The sequence below is a fragment of the Pipra filicauda genome, unplaced genomic scaffold (genome assembly GCF_003945595.2).
Source record: "Pipra filicauda isolate LSUMZ 115617 unplaced genomic scaffold, ASM394559v2 scaffold493_size893225_pilon, whole genome shotgun sequence".
NCBI classification, from domain to species: Eukaryota; Metazoa; Chordata; class Aves; order Passeriformes; family Pipridae; genus Pipra; species Pipra filicauda.
The window spans coordinates 373164-398180 of NW_024104635.1; the positions used below are offsets into that span (position 1 = coordinate 373164).

General features: G+C 46.5%; 1 long non-coding RNA gene across 4 annotated transcripts; it reads right to left on the minus strand.

Moving 5' to 3' along the window:
• Window positions 1-984: 984 nt before the first annotated feature.
• LOC120324324 lies at window positions 985-24277 on the minus strand. Of its 4 annotated transcripts, none has more exons than XR_005565548.1 (6): window positions 23708-24277; window positions 20173-20273; window positions 19830-19899; window positions 14971-15113; window positions 3722-3832; window positions 985-3048 (listed from the first exon to the last, which is right to left on the minus strand). It is a non-coding gene; the product is annotated as an uncharacterized LOC120324324 (long non-coding RNA). The 4 variants fall into 4 exon arrangements; XR_005565550.1 differs by having other exon boundaries at window positions 985-1779; window positions 2788-3832; XR_005565549.1 differs by having other exon boundaries at window positions 985-3832; window positions 19830-19896.
• Between the last annotated feature and the right edge of the window lie 740 nt (window positions 24278-25017).

The following is a 25017-nucleotide window of genomic DNA, read 5'->3' on the forward strand; positions in this document are numbered from 1 at the left end:
TTAGGAGGCCTGCAGAAGAAAGGTATAGATTACAGATGTGGTGCTCCTCGACTTAGCTAAGGTTTCCAATAGGGATAGTTGTTCTGGGACAGAGTCCCAGCCCAGAGTCATTTGCTGCTCGCCTGCCAAAGGGGACTGCAAGCATTGCCAGGGCTCTGCTGGACTGAGCCCCAACAGTTCACAGCATCTGAGGGAGGGGAGGAAAATTCCATGCTGAAATAGCTGGTTTGAAGTGCTGTACCCCACAGCGACAGCAGACTGTTTGCTAATACTAATGCAGTTTTCAGAGAGAGACTTTAAGTTCAATTTTCAGAATGTGTTTCTGCTTGGGAGAGGGCCAGGATTAAACCCCTCCATCAGTTCAAAACTTCAGTGAGTTTTCAACAGAAAATCAATTCTGGTTTCACAGAGTGTAGTTTTGCAAGACATGACTAGTTAGGAGGAGGAGGAGATTCTAGAGACACATCCAGCTCCTCTTCTCTGTTATGTATAGAGAGAGCGTACAGGCCTGTCCCTCAGTCAGCAGTGGGATTTTGCTTGTGTCAGAAACAGAAGGACAAAAGGAATATAGGAAGTGATCCTGCAAAATGAAAAATTTCTTCAGAAATTTACTTGTAAGCACAGTTTGCTTTTTATAATGTGTGGTGTATGTTCAAAACTCCCCTCCACTTACATGTGATTTTTGCAGATAATATGACATATAGAGGTTCTCCAAAAAAAAAAAAAAACAAAAGCAAAGAACCAGAATGATAGTATCTATCAGAAAACGTGATAAAGACCATTTTCAAGGGCCAGTATAAACTTCTTTCCATCAAGATACTAAAAAAGGAAATAATTCTACCCAGAGATCTGGATCCTACAGAATTATCTTAGTTTGCAGGGGTCAAATAGTCACAGCATTTTGATGTGTTTACATCTGATAACTCCCAGTAGAGATAAACATATTTCGTGCTTGAAATGTAAGTTAACACTGGACACACTAAACATATGACAAGAGATTTATTAGAAAGAACATTAAATACTATTATTAGCCCCAGCTGCAAATATCCATCAGGAAGGAATGGCTGTGTGTGAGCCAATTGTCTTCAGAATGGTGGGCCTTTCTAGAAACCCTCTGCAGTGGATGTCTTTCCACTGATTTCAACAGTCTTTGGGTCAGGCTCTCTTTTAGTAGAAAGATATTTAATTTCATCCTGATAGGAAGGACTGAAAAGCCAGACACCAACATTTCCTTTGCCTCATCTTTCATATTTAGCCTGTGCTGTTGGTGGTTAAAACTTGTTATTACTTGTTTATTTTTCACATTTAGGCTACTTCATAATAACTACATAGCCCCTCCAGGGGAGCATTGCTGCCTTTCATCAGTACCCTCTCAGAATGGGAAGAGTGACAACTATTTTCAGATGACACCAGGCTGACTGGGATACTCTGAGCAGTCCAGAAGCTCCCACCAAGTTAATAAATAAAGCTTCATGCCAGGTAGGGGGAAGAATTTGGCCCTGCTGTTCTTGATGAACAGGCTGAGTAATTCACAGTTTCAGCCTCTCATTCATAACTGTTACAGAGGGTGAATCTGGAAGGGAGGATGGAAAGGCTTGTCTTCCATTGCCTGCAAGTAACACAAATGGACACGTCTAATTGGCACATTATCGCTCCACAGTGCTTTCTAGGCCTGGTGTCACAGCTTAGGGCAGGTTTGGGCTCATGCTTCATGTTCTTGTACAATGTCAAGCTCCATTAGATCAGTAATCTCGTGTAATACGGTGTCAGACAATGTCACTGAATGAATAGAGAATAGAAGTATTTTTAGTTGTTCCTTTTCCCCAGGAACTCCACCTGGCTCTTGGCTTTCTAACAAATAATCTGTGTTGAGACATCGTAAGGTGACAAAGAGAGTAAGAACAACAATTACGCAAAATGTTCAGAAACTTCAACGACTTGAAAAAATACATACTTAGGGATTTGCAGCCCACCCAGGAAATTGTGTGTGTTGAGCACCACACCACTCAAAGCATGTATATTAACTGCTGGGTGAAGTGCATAGGTGTGAGCCAAACTGTTGAAAGAGCAGCTGCAGTGCTGTTACCACAAAGACATCCAGCCACAAATCCTGTTGTTGAAATGGGTTATTCAGAAACTGCTCCTATGATAATCTCTGTCTGTGAAGTTAGCTGGGCTTCGGGGAAAATAAGAACATCTGATGTTCTGTTTTACCTTCTCAGCATTAACTCACTGACATTAAATGAGAATTTATTATACTTGTGGTTTTAACATTTTAAATCTGCACATATTTCCTCTCCATTTCTGGGCATTCTGCAGGGCTGATGCTGCAGAACAGCTGTCCCCTCAGTGACACTGTCCTGACCCGAGCACAGTCAGGGGAGCCTCAGTGAGTCCCAGAGGGTCACACCCTGCTCCACAGACAACGATTCAGGTTGGAAGGGCCCTCAGTCCACCCTCCTGCTCAGTGCAGGGACAATTGTGTGGTCAGAGCAGGTTGCTCAGCTGGGTGTTCCAGGCCTCTGAGCATGGAGGCTGCTCAGCCTCTCAGTCCAGCCTCTTCCACTGCCCTTTGCTACAAAAACTGGGTTTGAAACCCAGCACTGTTCCAACTTAGGTCCTATGCCTCTCATCCCCCTCCCGCACAGCACTGTGAACAGCCTCCCTCTTTTCAAAGAGAAAGGCAATTCAGCACACTTGCTGCCAAGAACTTCATATCTTCTCACAAAGCTGCACTTCAACCATCACAGAGTTTAAAATAAACAATGATTTGTGAGTAAAACGCACCTCAGAGGTCCCGAAAGGCCACCAGCAGTGAAGCCATGGCTAATGCCTGTAGGTGAGACCACGGCTCTGAATGCAAACACCCTGTTTAACCAGGAATTTACTAATGTAAATGTGGGCTGTTCCAGGCCAACTGGCCCCTGAGCCCAGGATGCTCCCAAACTTTTCATCAGCTGTTATATATTGAGCCACTGCAAGTTTTTTCCCAGTTCAGCTGGTTCGTTCACATGTGACTCTGTCCTGATCAATGTGTGTCTTCTCCACCTGTGAAGATTTAAAAACTAAGAACCGGTTGCATAATATATCTTTTTTTTTTTAAGGCTAATGCTAATCCTACCAAACCACTTCTCCTGTGTGCATTTATGAAGGTGAAAGCTACTCCACAGATAATTTTCAAAGGAAGGTTGTACAACAGCTGGTGTTTTGTCACAAGCAAGGGTAAGCACCATCATGTAGCATTTATTTCCTTATCTGAACAGTATGGTTAAGCTGATGACACCCAGGTCCATTCAGAGAGTTAAATTCCTCCCTCGTGTATGAACACGATGTTCCCACAGTGGTAGAAAGTGTGAAACAATGTGATGGAAGAAGTGGCTGCTGGGATAGAGAGAAGTGACTCTCCAGTCAGACTGGGGGGGGGGGTTCAGAGGCACAAGAGACACCTGTGTCCCACTGAGGATCCATGACCATTAGCCAGCCATCCCCCTGCAGCGCCCTGCAGGCTCTGGGAAGGGGATTCTGCATCTCTGCAAAGATAAAGCTCTACAGGGAGGTGTCTGATGCAGGGCTCTGCAGGTTGAGCCCATGCTCACACACTGGCTGGCTCCTGCAGCTGGCCGGGTCACAGTCATACACCCACATCCCAAATATCTGCAGCAGGGGAGGGCTCCTCCCCGGGAGGTGGCAGAGCAGGGAACAGCCTGGAGCTGAAACCTACCTGAAGGAATAGTTGCAACTTAATGTCCAAGTGGTGAGAGACAGCCCGAATGAGATCAGAGTTCTTGTATTGCGTTAGTTTTGTTGATAGCTAAACAATTCCACAGATGTGCTGAACCATGAAACACATAAACATGCAAGAGGAAAGACATATTTTGTCAGGAAACTTTATGTAAATGTAGCACAAATATGAAAACATCAGTAAGGGGATAAGGCTTAATTGAAAACATGGTCAGGTTTTTGTGGACAAAACAGCCGGTTTACTGCAACACCAGACGTTTGTATTAAATGAGTAGTTTTTAATTACCCCAATGGATCTTCTTGTTTGACGGGACTGGTGAAATCTTTTCTGTGTCACAACAAGAGGAAGAAGAGGGAATTCCTGGCCTTCAGTCCCAACTCGGTGTGCCCCCAGGAGCTGTGCAGCGAAGCCATGGGGTGCAGGGACCCTCCCACAGCCCTGCCCAGCACAGGACCGTGGTGGGCAGCCCAGCTGCACCCACGGAGACACCGCGTCCTGCAGGGACAGGCCAGCGTGTTCTGCTCGGCTCCCCTCTCACTGCTCACCCTCTGCTGCCACAGCAGGCAGGGTCACCACCAACACCCAGCCCAGTGCCCAGTGCCCAGCCCAGGGCAGATGTGCCACGGCCTGCAGGCTGGCCCGGGCTGCCATCAGCCAGCACCATCTCCTGAGCACTGCCCCGGGCTGCCATCAGCCAGCACCATCTCCTGAGCACTGGCCAGGGCTGCCATGAGCCAGCACCATCTCCTGAGCACTGGCCAGGGCTGCCATCAGCCAGCACCATCTCCTGAGCACTGGCCAGGGCTGCCATCAGCCAGCACACACCTCCTGAGCTGGCCTGGGCTGCCATGAGCCAGCACAATCTCCTGAGCACTGCCCCGGGCTGCCATCAGCCAGCACAATCTCCTGAGCACTGCCCTGGGCTGCCATCAGCCAGCACAATCTCCTGAGCACTGCCCTGGGCTGCCATCAGCCAGCACAATCTCCTGAGCTGGCCCGGGGTTCCATGAGCCAGCACAATCTCCTGAGCTGCCCCGGGCTGCCATGAGCCAGCACCATCTCCTGAGCACTGCCCCGGGCTGCCATGAACCAGTACCATCTCCTGAGCACTGGCCAGGGCTGCCATCAGCCAGCACCATCTCCTGAGCACTGGCCAGGGCTGCCATCAGCCAGCACACACCTCCTGAGCTGCCCCAGGCTGCCATCAGCCAGCACAATCTCCTGAGCTGGCCCGGGCTGCCATCAGCCAGCACACACCTCCTGAGCTGCCCCAGGCTGCCATCAGCCAGCACAATCTCCTGAGCTGGCCCGGGCTGCCATGAGCCAGCACCATCTCCTGAGCTGCCCCGGGCTGCCATGAGCCAGCACCATCTCCTGAGCTGGCCAGGGCTGCCATGAGCCAGCACCATCTCCTGAGCTGGCCAGGGCTGCCATCAGCCAGTACCATCTCCTGAGCACTGGCCAGGGCTGCCATCAGCCAGCACCATCTCCTGAGCACTGGCCAGGGCTGCCATCAGCCAGCACAATCTCCTGAGCACTGGCCAGGGCTGCCATGAGCCAGCACCATCTCCTGAGCACTGCCCCGGGCTGCCATGAGCCAGCACAATCTCCTGAGCTGCCCCGGGCTGCCATGAGCCAGCACCATCTCCTGAGCACTGGCCAGGGCTGCCATCAGCCAGCACCATCTCCTGAGCACTGGCCAGGGCTGCCATCAGCCAGCACCATCTCCTGAGCACAGAGCTCTTCTGCCAGTGTCCAAGGGCTCCTCCCGACCTCTCTGCAGCAGCTCGAGGAGACATGAGAGGGCTCCAGCAGCTCAGGAACAACGAGGGAACAGCAACTGACTACAAAGACATTTTCCATCTTTGGGGGGTTTCTTTGTGGTTTTGGGTTGTTTTGGGGGGTTTTTTTTGCAAAAGATCAGTCAGGTTTGCCTTATGGCGCCTGCTTCCATGGCAGAAAGCTCAGACTGGGAAAGCTCAGTCTGTCTTCCAGGTTTTTAATCAGTCTCCTTGTGATCCCAGATGTGTCAGGACAGATGTTTTTGTAACCTTCATGAAGGACAGAATCGCATGTGTTGAGGGAGGGCTGAGACTTCTCTTCAGCTCAGTTTTTGGGGATGAACAAGACACTGGTTCTGTACTAAGATAAATGGTTTTGTTCAAAGATAGCAGTGGTTTCATCTTTTCTCAGGAAACGAAGAACTCCCTGGGGTCTATGACCCTCAGGTTGCAGCTCTGCCTCAGAGGGAGACTGCAGGATGAAGCACAGGAGGAAAGCTGATTGACTGGACACGAGACAGAAAAAGACTCTCTCTGCGTTAGTGATGGTGCAGCTTTTGGGTTGGTGATGCAAAAGCCCAGCAGAGGAGCAGGACACCAAACACCTCATTAAAGCGGCCAAAATGAAGTGTCAGCTTTGTCACTGTAGATGTTCCCACAGCCTTAATGTAACAGCTAGTTGTAGACAGAATATCCAGTCATAACTACTCCAGAAAGGTGTCATCTACCCTGAATTTTATTTGTATTTATATCTGCTGTATGTATTTTTTGCTGGAGTTTCAAAAGATTTACACTTCTGTCTGCACAAAGCACACTGACTTCCCTTTGAATTGGCAAAGCACAAGAGAAAAAAAAAGGTCAGGAAAGAATGTCTCATTCTCTTCTTCAAGTTTTGTCAGGATACCATTTAAATTAACCTTTGTGAGCTTTTACATTTGTATATGTGTATATCCATTTGTTTATTTGCAAAAATATGAGACAGAAGTGTCTTTGTCCTTCCGTCAACTACAAAGGGAGTTTAGATGGTGAGATCATCTGTCAACATCTATGCCATAAATGTTTAAATATGGACAGAGGAGAGTGTCATTGATTATCTGGTTCCTTTATTCTGCAGATTGCAGGCTGGATGAATGGTGGTTTCCCAGGAGCAGCAGGAACCCAGCAATGAGCTGTCAGTCCCACCCAGAGCTGGAAAACTCTCCTCATGCTTAGCAGCAAGTAGCAGGGAAGACAGGGATTGGTTTGGTTGGATGTGGAATCCTTCCCTTCCTATCCCAAACTGCAAATTCTTTGTGTGCTTTGAGTTCCCCGAATTTTTAACTCTGTTATATAAATGGCAGCTAACTGGGGGGGAAAAAAAAAGGAGGTCCAAAAGAGAGCCCTAAAGCTCCCAGAGATCAGTGTGAGGGTATCAGTGACTGCAGAGGGCTCTGGAGCAGGCCCCATGCCTTTAATTCTGGGAGGACATAAATGTGAAATGTTTTACAAAAAAAAATAGCTTCCTATGCCAATGTAAGAGAACTTCCAATGTGCCTGCTCAGGAAGTTCAGCTCTTTATGGGACCAAATGAACAACTTCTATCCCTGAGTGAGATCAAATTGAACAGAAACTCCTCACGGAAGACCTTCCAACTACTTATTAAAACCATACAGGACTGATATAATATTTTTCAGCTCCAATTCATTGTTTCCCCAGACTTCCACACTCTTTTGTAGTGCCAGTGCATTTTCCAGGACTGGGCTTTTCCTTGCTCTTTTCTTATAGTGGCATGTTTTGGAGGTCTGTTTCCCTCCTGCTGCAGCACTGCATGGCTACCCTGGGAATATCAGATCTCCTAAATTCCATTTTAAACTCCACTGGAGAATGACACCAGCCTTTGTGGAGTTATAGTCCTTGGAAACATCAAGAGTGATGTCCTGGACTAATCTACAGAGGAGGCTGAAGCTGGATGGCAGGTTCATATCTCACTCCTATGAAGTCAGTATGCACTGGCTACAGGGGATTTCTCAGGCTTAGACTTGTGAGGTCTTGGAGTCTTATGGTGGCATCATCAACCTAGAGACCATGTTGTGTAAATCAGAGCATTCAGACTGCATCTATGAAGGCATCAACTTAAACCTTATTGTTCATTCTCCACTTGCCCATCTGAAACAAAGTGTCTGAGAACAAAGAACTTGGAAATTCAATCTGTAGAGACATTTTAGGTACAGAACCCCTAACTACAAAACAATCCAGTTTTCCCTTTATAAAATAAACTTTCACATGCCCTCCACCTTCTTGAACTCCATCCATATAACAGTTTTTACCACATCAGAAAACACTTTTTAAACACTGATAAAAAAAAGCAGTTTTGTCTAATACAGTTGCTCTGGTCACCACAAAAAGAGCAATTTTTCTGTTAGTACTCCTACATTCCCTCCTCCACCCCCAAAACCCGCAGTGGGATCACTGTGTGTTTAAATGTGGTGTAGCCTGTAAAGCACAGACGCAGAACAAGCAAGGGCGAAGAAAAGAGGGAGCGAGGAACTGTTTGAGGAGAGGGAAATCATCACATTCTTGGCTGTGCAGCTTAGAGATGCAGCACCAGGTTCTGCTGCAGGAACCCGAGGCTCCCAGGAGACCTGCAGGGACTGATGATGATTCCTGGCAGTTGCTGTGTTCCCGAGAAGGACACAGCACAGGAACTGTGCGTTGCCCCAAAGAAGTGCCAGTGGACCACCCCAGCCCCCAAAGTACTGCAGAGCATCTTCATCTGCTGCTGCCTTTGTCAACACCCCCAGCCCGGCGCAATGGGGGATACAGTTCCACCTGCTCAGAACAAACAGCCTTTTGCTCTGCATGAGGTCACACACTCACTGGCAGAGGCTTGCAATAAATCTTGGGTAATTAGCTGAATGATAATTGCTACACATAAGGGATTCTTAAAAATAAAATCCACATTTACAAAAGTAGATGTTATAGGGAGGTGCTTAAAGTTAAGCATCCTTTAAGAAGGAAATAATCATGGCTTCAGTTTTCCTGCCCATCAAATGGGGATTCTATTACATGGCCGTTTTCTAAAGTACTACAGGATGTTAAGATGGGAGAATCTACATTAGGGTGTGATAGTGCTATTTTCAGTCTCTATGCACACAATATTGAGTGCGATTCTTCCAAAACTGTGCCCCATCTACACTGCTGCATAGTCAGATCTGATTTTAAAAGAGTGAGTGATCAAGCACACGTTACAGCTGCACCACTGGGTCAGTAAGTGAGAAGTTAAAATAAGAAGTTCATTCAATAAAATATTGATTCTGGAAACAGATTACAGGAAATCATACCATACCACTAACTTAATTTATGAGTATTTATATTGCAGGAATTATACCAATATATCAAACACGATGCCTTCAACCTTAGTTCAAAAGAGAATTTTATCTCTAAGCTTTAACAACAGGGCTGAAAATAATTCAGATTATATGGGCAGCATTTTAGCAGCCCATTTTCATCTTCTTTAAAAGCAACACTCTAATGCATGATGGTTAAGGATCAAGTTGGGATTATGAGGAGAATGTTAAACATATACCAAGTAATACATCTGTTTTGAATAAGAGTTGTTGCATAGAGTTCCAGTTCATTTTTTTCAGTTCTCTGCTGTACGTGTTGTAGCTGCTAAGTGAAACCACGCATCAGATAAATACATCACTTCAGCAACAGATTGCTGATCAATTGTCTGACATGCTCTGAAATACGTGGGTTAAAAATACTTGGGGGCAAAGGCTTTTCAAGCTTGGAAAAAAATCTGTTTCCCGTTGTGCTGTGGTTGGTTCCTGCACCTCTGAGCTCACAGGAGCACTGCCATTGTCCCCAGGCTGGTGCTGGGCTGTGCCCGCGGTGGGAATGCGGGGGTTGTGCCCTGCCCCTTCCCAAGCACTGCTCTCAGGACAGGCGTGCCTGCTGCCCTGCCAGGCTCCGCCCAACAAACACAACCACTGAGATGTTCTGTTCCACTGCTGTATCTTAAGACTTGGATATTGTTCTGAAGCACCTGATTTTTCAGAAAATTAGTTTAGAAGTTCTGATACTTGGATTATTACATTTTTTTGTCTTTGGTTGGAATAGAAAACTGCAAACTTTCTGTAGCCTACAGTTGGGTCAAAATTACTGTGCTTGACTCACCTATACTTTCATTCCAGTCATGCCAGAACTTCACACTTATAAGATATGGATTTCAAATAGCTACATTATCAAATCTCTTTGATGACTAATTCCCGATATTCAACCAAAAATAATTCTAATACTTTCATTGAAACAACCATTTATCTCAGGAACCAGAGATTCTTTTAAATATTGAGTAATTTAAACTCTACTTGATGCCCTCTACTTCTCATACTGCAGAAAACAGTGAACAATCACCTCTCCAGCAGCTTCACTCCACTAACTCCTGTTGTTTTCGTTGTCCAGTGACATTTTTTCCATGCTGAAGTGCTTTGGACAATTGATTTTGGTCAAAGAGCATCACAGTCATGTTTCTCTGCCACTGCTGCAACCCATCGAAGCTTTCTCATGTTCATCTCAGGAAGAAAGGGTAATTAAACAAGTCCCCATAGACTAAAGGGTCCTGGAGCTGCTGGCTCCCAGGAACTCAGCCATTCCTACATCAACAGGTACCAGAGACAGAAAGCCTAATAAAAACCCCATCACCACCTGTCACTCAGACTGATCCTGGGCTGACCTTTGAATATTTCCTCGCTGGTGTAATTCTTTGTGGTTTGCTGATAACCTAAGGCAGATGCACGTGACGACAGAAGAAATACTTTGAACCTGATATACTGCTGGGTTATGGGTTTGTGCAGTCCTTTTGCTGGGACTGTGAAGCAGGCAGAGAGAGTTCTTGCTGTAGGATCTGCTGAGAACCAGAGGCATTTACTGTCCCACTAGGGTCTGGCTGAAGACCCAGCTCCTCTCTGCTATCCAGAGCAGTCCTCCTGGGACAGACCCTTCAGCATTTAGCTGAAGGGTAATAAATGCTGGGTGTTTCTAAGCAAAACAAACCTAGTCCCACCAGCAGATGTTCCTGCAGCCAGTGGAAACTGGCATACATAGAAAATGTGGCTTCCGGGGCGAAAAAAATGGATTTATGGAGTGGGAAGTTTTCAAAGGGGCTCCTGCAGTCAAAGGGACAGCTCCTACCAGACCTGCCAATGACTCTTGCTGTGTTCTCAGACACTTTCTCAGTGTCTTTGTCTCCCCCTTGTTCTCACACCAGGCCCATCTCAACTGCTGCCCTGAGGAGCCTCTGTCTGCAGTCCCAGTCCCTGTGAGTGTCACACAGCTCTGCAGGGAAGGGCACTGCCAGAGGGGATTTTGTGCCACTGGAGTTGCACCAGGCTCTGAACCCAACAGGTTAATCTGGCAGCAGCCATTTCCTGGCAGCACAGCTGTGTCCACGCCAGGAACTGTGCTGGCTCAGCTCCAGTGGCCAGGTGGGATTTATGTTTTTTTCAGACCCAGGCTGACATCAGTGTATGAGCAAAAGTTTCTAATGTGGGCCTAAAAGAAACATCTGCGACATCTCTGACTTGAAAAGCTCCGTTACCTCTGCATGTAGCGATAGGATGTCTCATCCCTCGACTCCAGCTACAAAACCCCTTAATTTGTGTCCTCCACAAAGGAGATGGGGAGACTGGCAATGCTGATGGATCCCAGGAACACCAGAAATGCATGATGGCTTTTCCTGTGACAGCAGTGCTCGACTGCTGCACTAACAAGGCTGGTGTGTGAGGGACACAGGATGGTGATGCACACAGAGCAGAACCCACCCCAGCTTTGGAAAGCACAGAAAAGCACCTGTAGGAACATGGCCATGCCAAGCCTTTTGTTCAAATGGGGTTTAGTTGACTTGTTTAATTACTGTACTCACAGATGTCCTACTTTCTATTCTAGTACAAGGACAGAAAAGTTACACCAAATTAATATGCATTTAGAAATGAGTGAACACATTGAACGTTAATGTCAGATTAGCTGTTTCCTTACTGATATTGTGTGTCTTTTTGCTATAGGACCTCATTAGCCTTGCTAGACAAAAAAAGCCCTTCTTGTATGAAGCCCCTCAGAACAATAATGTGAGCTGGAGATCTTACACAGTTTGAGAAACAGCTTTGAGCAGGAAACAAAGTGATGTGAAAGCGCTTTTCTTCATGTGCCGTGTGTTAGAAATGACAGTTTATTTTCCTTGTGGCTCCGTGTGGGTTACTTCAGTATTTCCTTTTGGAAAGCCACAGTACATCCAGCATACCTCACTCCAGAGAGCCAGATAAAAACATCAGTCAACAAAAAAGGCAAACAGAATAAGCAATTACTAAGTGCCATCCCTATACACATGCCAGGCTCACACCACTTTACCCACCACTGTATGAACTGCTGTCCCCAAGTGCATCCTCCACCACCCTTAAATACTTTTTAGCCTTTTACAGGTATTTTTTCTGATTCACTTGAATTTAAAAACAAAGCAATCTTTACTGAGAGAAATTCTGTGCCTCATGTGACAGACACCTTGAACCAGGACCACTCAGACATCCTTAGACTTGTGTCAAATAAAAAAAACCCCACCAGTGCCAATGCAATATTAACACAGGTCATGTTATAAATGTGGAGAATGAAAAAGATCTTGAAACATGGAGTGAAACCTTTTGTATTCAGGCGGTATAATACATGGCTTTGATCACTAAATATGTGCACTAACCTAAGGATTGTTATTTTAAGGGAAATATAATGAAATGCACGGGACATGTAGAGCATAAAGTGACATGCCTGTAAAAAGCCTATCTGTAGCATTTCCTGACTTAAAAAAAAAACCCCAAGACTTGAAAACTTGATTCCTTCCTAAAATCTGCAATATGGTACATTAATAATAACTCAGTGTTACGTAGAGCTAAAATCTGCTGCCAAACGTGAAGGGTGCCAAGTTAAAACTGACTTGCAGATAACCATTATCACAGTGGAGAGTTCTTCCTGGATAAGAACTTAGACACTGAAAATGAGTTTTCACAAATCAAAGCAGTCCTTAACTCGTGTAAAATGTGAACATTTTTTTTTTCAGTGACAAAAATCCTTTGGCCTTATTAATCCAGTGGATGGAGAGCGTTCAAGAGCATGACCCCACAGGGCAAACGTTAAGGCATAAGTTGGGATATCTATTTTGGAGTTTCTGTTCCAAATTCACTAAAGAGGAGATTTTGTCTTTTAGTTCTCCCTCACTGGGATGCAAGTAAAAGGAGAGGGGAAGGGAGGAATAATGAAAATTACCATCTGCTCCTCTTTATCCAGATATATCACTCTTTCTGTTTACTTTCATAAAAAGCAGCCAGAAATATTTTGCATAAGGCAGTTATGTTAACATGCCATTATTAAAATGTTTGAGTTTGGTTCTGCCTGAGCCAATGTTCAAAACCTCATCCCAGCTACTTAAACCCAAACATCATTTGTGCACCTGGTTTTTTAAATCAGTACCTTTAGTAATGCATTTTGCAGGTCTCTCTTCCTTTATAAAAACCTGCTTTACAGAACCTTGCCATACCCAGAGAAACAGGAAGGGATCAACTACAGGCAGGATGTAAAAACCTCACTGCAGAGACAGGAAGCAGAAACACTATTACCAATCAATAACTAAGAGAATTAACACAGAGCTCAGCTTTTACCAGAAAGCACAGGCTGCAGGTGCTGTAGCCAACATATTCATTGCATGGACAAGCAGATTTCTATCAGTTGGAATGCTTCACTTCCACATGTAATATCAAAAAAATACAGTCAGCATCCGAACTGCCTGGACCAGGTAATGGATGAGACCCTGATCACCTCCCTGTGCTGAGATCAGCCTCCCTCGCTGCACTCAGCATTAATCCCAGCTCATCCAGGTCAGAGGGAGCTGGAACCCACATTGGATACCCCTCCCATTTCAAATATAAACCCAAGAAAATTATATTGATATATTTCAGAGGCTTCTATAACACTCCAAGTCCATTTAACTGATCAAAGAAGGTTAAAGAAATCACAGCAAATAACAAAAAAAGGACCTAGCTGGGAACCTGTTTTTCCAGGGTTGTGGATACCTTATTCATTTAATTATTTTCTTTTCTTTCACAAGTTTCCTGTTTCAGACATTTTAAGAAAAAGCTGTATTTGAGATGTCAAAAAAAACCCCAGCTCTTCTCAAGAACTGGCAATAGTCTCTCTAGGGGTTATTTTAGGCAATTCTAATTTTACAGTTTCCTCTTTAGGTTGGATAAGGATCTTGCATAGTGTCAGAGATTTGGTATGTGGACACGATCTTGGCCCCTGGACATGAAGTTGTCATAGCTACTCTGGATGCTTTCTAAACATGGCCAAATCCTCCACAGGATCCTTCCCAGGTTCCATGGTCTGCAGGGGGCTTCTCTTTAAAAGACAAGAGTTTGCAAGACTGTGTAACACAGTTTTTCAGGTAGAGTTTGTCGTTGTTCTTTTGCAAATACACATTTTTTTAAATTATAGAATAGGGAAAGGGTGAGAAAGGGAGGCTACAGATCAACTAACAGACAGCTCATCATCTGAAAACAGAAGAAAATGGCCCAATTCTTTCACGCAAACTATACAATATATTCTGGTTTGATCACAGTACAATAAAACTGGAATAAATTCATTAACACCAGAGAAGCTGAGCTTGGATTATACCAGAACAGCTGAGAGCAAAGCCAGGCCTTTGGTTTTTACATTTTGTTCAGCTGTCCTATAAGTTGAGAAGAATCATAGATCAGCAGCTCATCGTCTCTGGAAATACACGGAAATGAAGTCATTTTCTTTTGGGCCTAAAGGTGGAAGAATGATTTAATTTCCTTTAGCTTCAAAGCAATAATCCTGGACTGAGGTATGGTCATTCTTCAGAAGATGGGATAATAAACCCCATTTTCCAAACTGTATTTTACTCTGCATATTCAGGTTAGTCTCTGTTCTTTGCCATTGTCAATGCAAGAGGCAAGAGAATAAATTGTGAACAGGGATTGTTGATTCCAAAGGTGACTACAGGGAATATTTATAGCAAAAGTTAACAGGGGAAATTAGTAAATGGAAAGTGGTTTAGAACAAGCTCTTCAGCAAGAACTATTGCCATAAAATACTGCAATTGAAATAATAATAAAAAAAATTTAATAGAAAACCAACCCATCTTAGTAGGTTAGGTCTGCTTTGAGTAGGAGGCTGGACCAGATGACCTTCAAAGTCCCTTCCAGTCTAAATCATTCCATGATTCTAAACAAACCTGATTTTTCTTGTAAACGTATTTGTTCAAGAGACTAAAAGAGATTTAAAAATCAAGATTGATTGGATAGGTGCTTACTATAATAGCAAAAATTACAAATAGTCATTACAAGTAGCAAAAATATTACTTCCTCGGAAATACAAAAAATAACGGCCTGTCATTTGATCACTCACGTGAAGTCTGGCCAGAGAAAAATGCAGTGTAGAATGCTTTTAGCAGCTCCCCGAAGCTTTCCCACTGCTGGAACACAACCTTCTGGTGATGTGTATCCCTGCTTCTCTCTCACCTGCAGTCCTCTGGTTGGATTCCAAAAGACCTAGGAAAGGAAGCAATGTTGTTGAATACCAAATTTTATGAACATCATAATGGAAAATGTTTCAATGTATAACTTACAGGAAATTTAGCCTTAATATAGGATATGCATCACTCACAAACAGGGCACTTAATTTTTATTGCCTTCTTGGTTAAGTTCATTATGTCATAACTGCTAGCAACTTTTCATCAAAACAGGAGGCTGTTCTACCATAGTTTTTACATTTTACTCCTCTGGAGTATTTGTAAGCCTTGGCCACTGCACAAGGTGCTATAAAGACACCAGCTATAAAGGCAGTTCCTCCCCGGAAAAGCTATCGTAGGACACTGCCATTGGACACAACACACCCAGAAACAGAAAGAAAAGAGAGACTTGTAGTGGCATTTGGCACAAGCTCAGGTAGGTTGTCACTTGGACAATACCCCCCTGTTGGGAGATCACTGGTGAGACCTGTATGACTCCATAAATGCTGCTCAGTTGTGCTTACCCAGCCAGGCTAACTCCAGGGAAAACAAATAACTAATCCACGAAAATTGTGTTGCCCTCAATATATTCCTGGGTGGGAAGATAGGATGCTGGGCAGGACATCACAGCAACTCAGCACAGAGAGATTCAAATTTGAACCCTGGAGCCCCCGTACATCTGGAGAAGGCAACCTCCCTGACCTTCCCAGAGCATGGTATTTTGGGGGCTTTTTCTGCTGCTGTTCTCTCAGTTAATCCTTTTTAAAGTCACTGCCAAGGAGGGAAGAAGATCCAAAGATGAGAACTTAAGAGTTCTCCATAGTCCCACGGGTGGGGACTTGGCTTAGCTGGAGAAGATTGTTTCCTCCTTCAGTGTCCCTCTTCCCCCTTCCTACTTGTGCCTCACTACATCACCCCTTCATACTCTTGGAATATATGACTCGAGCTTAACTGTAACCAAACTCTACACTACACTCCAGAAAGGCTCAGCTAAAAGACCTGATGAGGAAACGCTGCTGAGAAACATCTGGGCTTTGTTTCATGCAACTGAAGAGTTAAGTTATTGTCCTAAATAGGCTAATGTATAAAAGCTGCAAACACCCAACTGCAGTGTCAGGCTCCCAAACTGTACAAATGTATTTGTCTTTCATATTAGTAAAAGTTATTTGAACAGAAATAGCACATTGTAACAGCCTAACAAGAAGCAGTCTTTCTGATGACGTTTGAGACTTCTTTGCTGCACTGTATGGAAATATTTAAGACTTAAAAGATTTATATTACAAAATAGCATTTTAAGTGGCTCAGTCCTGTTCCCAGTAAAGTGAAAGGGGGTTTTACCATCAGCTTCAATGAAAATGGCAGAAGGGCCAAGATGCCTTTTAACACGATTTTTTTCCCCTGTGTTGTTCCAAGAGTCGAGAAGTCTCTCCAAAGGCCCCCCTACTCCTCCTCCAAAAAGAAAATCAATGAAGTTATCAGGTGTGAGTCAGTGCCATGGCCAGACATGAAGGTCCATTGAGACCCCCTGTGCAGGTGGCAGAGTGGGCTCTGAACATCAGAGCTGCCCCAGGCACAGCACGCTGGGCACTGGATAACCAGGCACTGCCAGGGCTGGCCTGGGCAAGCTGCTGCTGCCCTTTAACACACTTCTCACAATATCCAGCACACTGTCCTATTTGCTCTCAGACTAGAATTCTCACCTTACACACACTTGACAGATAAAACTCAACATGAACTAGTAAGTGATGAAATCACATCCTGTAGAGGGATTTGTGTTTGGGTAAACTCAGCAGCCTTTGATGCATTTTCCTTTTTTTTGATTGAGAGATGCTAAATTACTGACATAAATGAAGAAACGGTCACAAAAAATTTTAAAATCTGTATTTCCATTTAAATAACACAAGGACAAACACTATTTCTCTTCAACTGAGTTCTTCCACCAGCCCCCAGGATTAAAATGTTTTTCTTTGTTGGTTTTTATGGTTTTTTCCCTCAGATTTCTTAATACATCTTCAGATCATGCATTTTGCATTTCTGTTGATCCTTAAGTGATATGTGAATAGCATAAAAGTTTACAGGAAACATGGAAACGATGCATCCTAATATTTAGTTTATTCTTCCTTCTTCTCTTTCTTATTATTTATCTTCCTTTTTATTCATTTATTTAGAGTTATAAGATCTGTTGGAAACTACACACTATGCATATATCTAGGGCCCACATTGATAAGTTCTTGATCTAGTTTTGGTATGGTTAAACGTCGCACAAATTATGAAGAAAAGATGTTCATGCGCTTCCTGAAAGTTGTATTTAAAAAACTGTCCGAGCATTATTTAAGGTGGTAATACATATAGCACTGGGACAGGACTCACCTGGTATCAGTGTTCAGGCCTGCATTGTCTTTTCTTTTTTAATAAGTCAGCAGTGAGTCGTTTCTGACATACCTGCATTGTAGTTTTCAGCTGAGCACATTTCACTGAGTAAGGCAGACGTGTAGGACAAGCAGCTAAATTGGTTCCCAAGCATTCACCAGGACTGAGTACCCGAGGAACCAACTGCTCATCAGAATTAGAGGATCCCAGAATCCCAGACTGGTTTGGGTTGGAAGGGTCCTTACGGATCATCCAGTGCCACCCCCTGCCATGGGCAGGGACACCTTCCACCAGCCCAGGTTGCTCCAAGCCCTGTCCAACCTGGCCTTGGGCACTTCCAGGGCTGAGGCAGCCACAGCTTCTCTGCCCAACCTGTGCCAGGGCCTCCCCACCCTCACAGGGAAGAACTGCTTCCTAATATCCAGTCTAACCCTGCTCCCTCTCAGTGTGAATCCATTCCCCCTCGTCCTGTTCTGGAAAATAGTCCTTCTACGTTGTTTGAAAACAGACTGCTATAGTAAATAAATAAAGTAATAATAAATATTCACCCACAGATTGCCTGGGTTTTTTCTATGAATAATCAACCTGCATTGCCACTAAAACGGAGTCTCAGAGGGTGAGCCACAGCATTTGCATATGCAGATAAACACAAGAAATGCTTTTGCTGAAGCTGAGGGTTTATAATCCCCAGTTATAGGTAAAGTCTTCTATAATTTCCTGCAGTATTTGCTCTTTGGGTTACTTATTCTTGAAGTATTCTTTGAGTTGTAGCAAACTTGGAGCTGTGTCAGGTTGGATCTCAGGAAAAGGTCCTTCCCCCAGAGGGTGGTTGGCACTGCCCAGGCTCCCCAGGGCAGTGGGCACAGCCCCAAGGCTGCCAGAGCTCCAGGAGGGTTTGGACAACGTTCCCAGGGACAGGGTGGGACTGTTGGGGTGTCTGTGCAGGGCCAGGAGATGGACTTTGATGATCCTGTCAGGCCAGAAAGTGAGTGGGTAAGAACCAAATCAGATACAGCCATTGGGGCACAGAAACATGGCAGGCACAAATCTGATGCCCTCCCAACACACTCCTGTCCGTGGGAAAACCCATGGATTTCCTTAGGTCTCAGTGTAAAAAAGCTCTGAGCCTGTAGCACACATTAATCTACGCCCCACATTAGGGTTTGGCCTCGCACCCTTCAGGCCCAGAGCTGAACAGCACAGGTGGCACAGGGAGGTGCTCTGGGCTGGTTCACTCACCGCTTTTCCCCTGGCGCTGTGCTTCGCTGGGGTCCTGCCTGAAGAGCCCTAAGTGACCCTTTAAGCTTAAACACAGCCAGACAAACTTTTATCCCTGACAATTACGAGGGAAAACACGGCAATGTCACGCAAACGTGATGCAGTGACTTAATTAGAACCAAGTTAAGAGAGACCGAGAGAAGCTGTAAATCTCCTCAGAGTGCTGGGGGGCTGTGGGGGGAGTGTCAAGCCCTGGAAGTGCTGGGAAAGGGTAACACAAGAGCGGGGAAAAAACCCTCACAAACCCAAACCGAAACAAACCAACACGCATTTTACAGGGTGGTGGTGGGGGGAAAGTTAGAATCTAGCTGTATATTTTAAAAGGAAAAGGTTAGAAAAGCCTTCAGAGAGAGCGCCCAAAGAGTTAATTTCCAGCAGCGCTTGAGGCAGCAAAACCTGGGAAGGCTCCCGGCGCCCTCTGGTGTGAGGCGGCAGCAGGAGTGGAAATTTCCTCTGGAAACCAGCTTTGTTCCAAAGTCCAGGCAAATAAAATGACTCAAACGTGCCGACAGGACGAGGAGTAACTTCCCTCCTCAAGGAGAATTTTGCTCGGGGGGGGCAACTTGGTTTGGGGGTGATAGAGAGCGAAGTGGGGAGGTTGCTTCATATTTTTATTATCATTATTTTGTCTTGATTTTCCCCCCTTTATTTCCACTCCGAAGTCTCAATTTGGGTTGGCTGCAATATGAAGAAAGGAGCCCTGAAAACCGGGCAGTGAATGAAAACCTTACAGGATCCCTGGAATAATGGTAGCAGCGTGACAAACATCTTTAAAAAACCCAAAAATAAATTTAAAAACCCGTGCACGCCTGTTTCCCTTCCGTCTGGAGGAGGAGAAACGTCTTCCTCCTGCACGACTTTAATACTAGAAGGGAAAAGCCGGGAAAAAAAAAAAAAAAAAAAAAAGGCACTCTTGACTTCAAGCACTTCTCCCTTAAAATTGGAGGATGCTCCCTAACCCCAATCGACACCCTTATTTCAACTGCCGGGAGAGCGAGGGGTGCTCTCTGCTAGCAGGCTGCGAATTCACTTTTTTCTAACGTCCTTTTTTACATCTTTACAATCATTAACAGCAATAATAGCTACTTTTGAGGAATAAAAAGCTCACCTATAAACGCAAAGGGGCCGACAGAGCAAATCGGGAGAGCAAACCTCAGGGTTGCTCCTTCGGGTACCTGCTGAGCAAACATACTCTGGTTTGAACCCCTAAAAAAAAAAGGCGGGGGGGAAGAAAGGACGTGCTGACTGGGGACACACACACACAGAGCTTTCCAGCTCATCTCTACCAGTTGTTTTTCCTTCATTCCTAATATCTTCCAGCAAATCATCTCCCAACCCGTCCCAGGAGACCTGACTTTTTGGCAGGTACCACTTCGTGGCCGCGGGGGCCCCGGCTGCGATGGTCCCGATCGGGACCTGGGTTGATGTTATGCTGGTATATATGATGTTACCGGGTTTTCAGCCGGCCTTGGGCTGCAGCTCTTCCTCTCGGCACCCTTTCCACGGGGGCAGGAGCCGCTGGGGTTCTCCCTCAGTGGTGGATAAATTTACCCTAGAAACAAAACATAGGTGTGTCTTATTAATTTTTTTTCTTAATGAGGCTTAAAAAAAAAATACATATTTGTTTGGTTTTGAGTGTTTGCGTGGGTTTTTTTCTTAAAAAAAAAAAAAAAAAAAAGGCTTTTTATTCAAGTGCTTTCACCTCCCGCCCTGCCAACGCTTGAGAAAGTTTGGGGAAATAAGCGGCAAGTCCCTGACGGCTGCTCTCCTTTTTGCATACCAACCAAAACGCGTTTCCTGAGAAAAAAAGAAAATACCAAACTAAACACGCTTTATTTACTGAAAGCCAGCAGATTTCTGTTGTCAGGATGCGGGCGAGGCTCCGCACCTACTCCGGTTTGTAGGCGCACACGCGTGCGACTCTCGCACCCCAAGCTCCCCATCGAAGTGCTTTCAAAGGGTAAAATGTATTGGTATTTTTTTAATTAAAGGACCCGTTTTGCAGCCAGATATAAGTCGAAGCAAACTGTGGCCGAATTCTTGTAAGAAGGGTCATGCGCGGGCGGATTTGTCCTATTAATAGGACACAGGAAGAGCCGGGAGAGCAAGCGCCTGCCCTCAACACAGCGTGGGATGTTATTTGAGGTAATAGTCTGAGGGCAGGCACGAAATCAGTACTTTGTGGATGTTCAAACGCGTCGTTATTTCGTGTTAAATAACATTTTAGAAGACGCTCCCCTGGCTTTTCCACTGGAAGGACGCGGGATTATTTGGAAACAGTGGTAAAAATGAGGAGGAAAAAAATTTGGATCCAGACGACAGCTCCCTGGGGAAAGCTAATCAACATTATACATTGTAAACGTTCTACTATCAGGGGCTACTTTGCTGCAATTAGTTTTAAATAATAAACATATACATCCAGGAAATAATTGAGACCACATCGGAGTTTACCTGGAAAAGACTGGAAAGTAACAGAGCCTTCCCGAAACTGTCAGGATCTTCCAGGGAAGCCTGTGCATGCCGAAAAAATGAGAGGCGGTGGCAACAAAATAGGGCAGACCCCCAGCGTCTCCGTGCTTAGGAGGAAACACACGATACGTTTCTAAAAATCCCACTCACCTGATTATTACTTCTGTAGTTAAAATATTGGCTGACACCGTAGATGTTAATCTCAGTAACACGCGGTTACAGACGTACAGAACATTTAAAACATGACCTCACCAGTTTAAAAGTGAGCATTTTAGGTGAAAAGGCTGCGATAGCTATTCATTTCCCCTAACTAGAAATTAATTAATTTTTTTAATGAGACCTATTTAAGACAGAGACTTCCAAAACAAAATTTCAGTATTTTTGCTTGGACTGATCTTCCTATTCACAGGCAGTAAAAAATGCAGAGTTCAGGAGGTGTGGGGTTTGTGGTTGGTTTATTTTAATTTTATTTTATTTTAGTTATTTTATTCTATGTTACTTTATTTTATGTTATTTATTCTATTTTATTCTATTTTATTTTATTCTACTTTATTTCGTGCCTTTACTGTTTTTTTTTTAATTGCCCACTTTATACCCATGTTTACCACATGAATCCATTAATAAGGATTTCCAGAAGAAAAAATCCCCAAGCCCCTATGGAGACGACGAGGAGGGCCCGACTGTACTTTAATGAACTGGAAGACAAAACTTCTATTGACGCAGGTGGGAAGCGAGTGGGGCCCTCCGCGGATCCCTGCGGGGTGTCCCCTGTCAGGATCCAGGTGTATTTTCCTTCCTCTCCTCAGCCTTGCGGGACGAGCGGACGATGCCGCAGCTCCTCTGCGGCCGCGCCGTCCCGGGGCAGGGCTGCTCCGGCCCCAGCGGCACCCAGCCGCTCCCAAACCTCTCCGGGCTTACGCTGCATTACTAACTATCCCGCAATATTCTGCCTTCATTCACCTTTCAAATAAATTATTTTATTGACGCCCCACTAATTGTTTTAACCACCTGTGTTATTTAATCACCAGTGCTCCGTCAAAGTTTTTACTTATTTGAAAGTTCTTTGCGATTTCCAGTCGCTCTCCACACAATACACGCTATTAAAACAAAGTGAGAAGGGGCTCTCAAAGAGAAAAACGCAGAATTAGTCCCGCTTATTGCAGGACGAGCACCCCACTAAGGTTCGTGGTTTCATTTTTATACAAAGACAAGTATCTTCCGAACCTGCTAAGCACTCACTATTCCCGCGCATCTCGCTGGAAGGGGCTGGGTCCTGAAGCCTCAGGAGAAAACAGGCCACCTTTCAAGAAAGGCCTAACTACGGATTTACATAGCCTCTCTTTAAGCACCCACATTAACAAGCAATAAGTTCTACGACTTCGTTTCAACCCCACATTCACTGCAACACGCTCCAAGGATGACATAAACAGATGTGAGCACTGCAGAAACAGTGTGCGAAAGTTACAGCCAAAACGGGAAGGAAAAAAAAAAAGGCTCTCCTAACCGCAGAATGCTTCAAGAGGATGTGCGCGCAGCGACAGCCGCGCTCCGGGCAGGACCCTCCGGGAGCAGGACCCTCCGGGAGCAGGACCCTCCGGGAGCAGGACCCTCCGGGAGCAGGACCCTCCGGGAGCAGGACCCTCCGGGAGCACGGCCGGCCCGGCCCGACCCCGGCCCGTGGGATGCTCGGCACCCGGTACCCCAAACCACGGCGGGGAGCCCAGCCGGCCCCGGCACCCACCAGGCGCTTTTATCCAACCCATCGCATGTTCGCTCCGAGGGGGGCAATAACAAAGCCCCCCCCGTGCCCAGGACTCGGCCGTGCCGTGTGTGACCCACCCGGAGCGCACGGCACAAACAGCGACCCGGGCAGGGCTGCGGCACCGGGGCCGCACCCTGAATCGGCCACGGCAAGCGCTGAAGAATCCCCTAACCCCGGGACGTTGTGGAGAGCTCAGGGAAGCGAAGAACGAAAATGAAAATGCAACAACAACAACAACTATCGCAGCCCAGGACGGGCGGACGGCACGGCACTGCCGGATCCCGGCGGCGCGGCTGCTGCGCGGATTTCCCACCATGGACGGAACGGAAGGAACCTCTTTTTGTGTTCCCCCCCCCCGCAATGTCTGTTTTCGGCACGAAGCAGCAACTCCGTCCCTCTGCACTAGGCCACGCAGAACCTCCCAAAACAGTTTAATAAAGGGTAAACCCGGAACTGAGATATTCTGATTGACATTGATTTTATATATAAAAAATATTATATAAAATATATGTATTTTTAAATATATTAAAAAAAACCCCAAAAACAAAAACAACTGTACATCTTTCAATATATAGGGAACAAATCAGACCCGAGGGAATGCAAAGTCAGCAACAGGAGCAGCTTTTCTCGCCGGGCTCTGTCTTTTTGTCTGGTTTAGACAGTGCTCGGTAAAACGGAACAACCAGAATGATGCCCGGGTGATACTGAGCACGGTGACAAACCGCAGTGATAAAATACGACTGTGCCACTCCTACCTCGGGGTTGTTTTACGGTGGTACATCCCCGGTTATCCCTCTGTCCCGGCCGCGGGGCTGACTGCTGGAATTAAATCCGCCGTCTCACCCGAGTAAAGTTCTCAGTCCCAGGACTGACCTTGCTCTTCACGAACACTAAAAAAAAAAAATGCAGAGTTCAGGAGGAGCAGCAATAGGCTCTCGTGTAAAAATCGTGACACGAGGGCAATGCACGTGTTTCTGATTATTGTTTTTAAAGTAGTTATATTTTTAAATAAAAAATGCAGAGTCCAGGAGAAATAGTCATAAACTGTCATTTCTAAATCGTGACACGGGGCAGCGCATGTATTTTTAAACAACCAGCGGCACCGTTTTTAAAGGATCGGTATGATTTCAGCAACCTTGTCTTTGAAACATCCTCCGGGGCCCGGTGCTCGGTTCCTCGGGAGGGAGAGGGCAGAGCGGGCGCCGTGGGTGCTGGCGTTTGGGGGCGCTTTTGCTGGGATCGGGGCAGTGCCCGAGGAGAGGGGCCGGCACAGGTCCGTGCCCAGGTCCGCGCACAGGTCCGTGCCCAGGTCCGCGCACAGGTCCGTGCCCAGGTCCCCGCACAGGTCCCCGCACAGGTCCCCGCAGCCTCGCCATCTCACACGGCGCCGCCGCTGCGCGGGGACGGGGCAGCGCCGGCCGGGCTCGGCCACAGCCATGAGCGGGACAAGCGTTAATCCGGGCGCTGCCAGAGGGGCAGGCACAGCGCTGCTTCCAGAGAGCCCAAAAGTTAACAAAATACATCACAATAAATAGTAAGGGAGGAGAGCCGCGACTCCTTCCAGCCTGTGTTTGCAGGCGGCGCCCTCCGAGCGAACGCGCCGGTCCCCGCCGGCGGAGCGGGGCCCAGGATGAAGATAGGTCTGTGCGCCGGCGGGTCCTGCCGCTCCGGCGCCTCGCCGGCCCGGGCCCCGCGGCCCCTCGGCCGCCACAGCCCGCTCGGCCCGCGGGGGGAGCGCGCAGAAAATGGAGGCGGGCGGGAGCGCAGCGCCGAGCGAGCGGCTCCGCGACCGAGCGGGGGGCGGGCCGGGCTCCGGGCCAAGGCGGGAGCGATCGAGCTCCCCCTGCCCCTCTGCGCTGACCCGGGACGCGGCAGCCACACGCCACCCGGGGCTCCGGGGCACGGCGCGGCCGCTCACCGAGGGCACGGTGTCCCCCGAGCCCCCCGGGCACGGCCCGGCCCCGGGCCCTTCCAGAAGGTTCCCCCTCGGCCAGCCCCGCACGGCGGGCGCAGAGCGCCCCCTGCCATCCCGCGGCCCTCACGGCGCCGTGGTGGTAAAATAGGT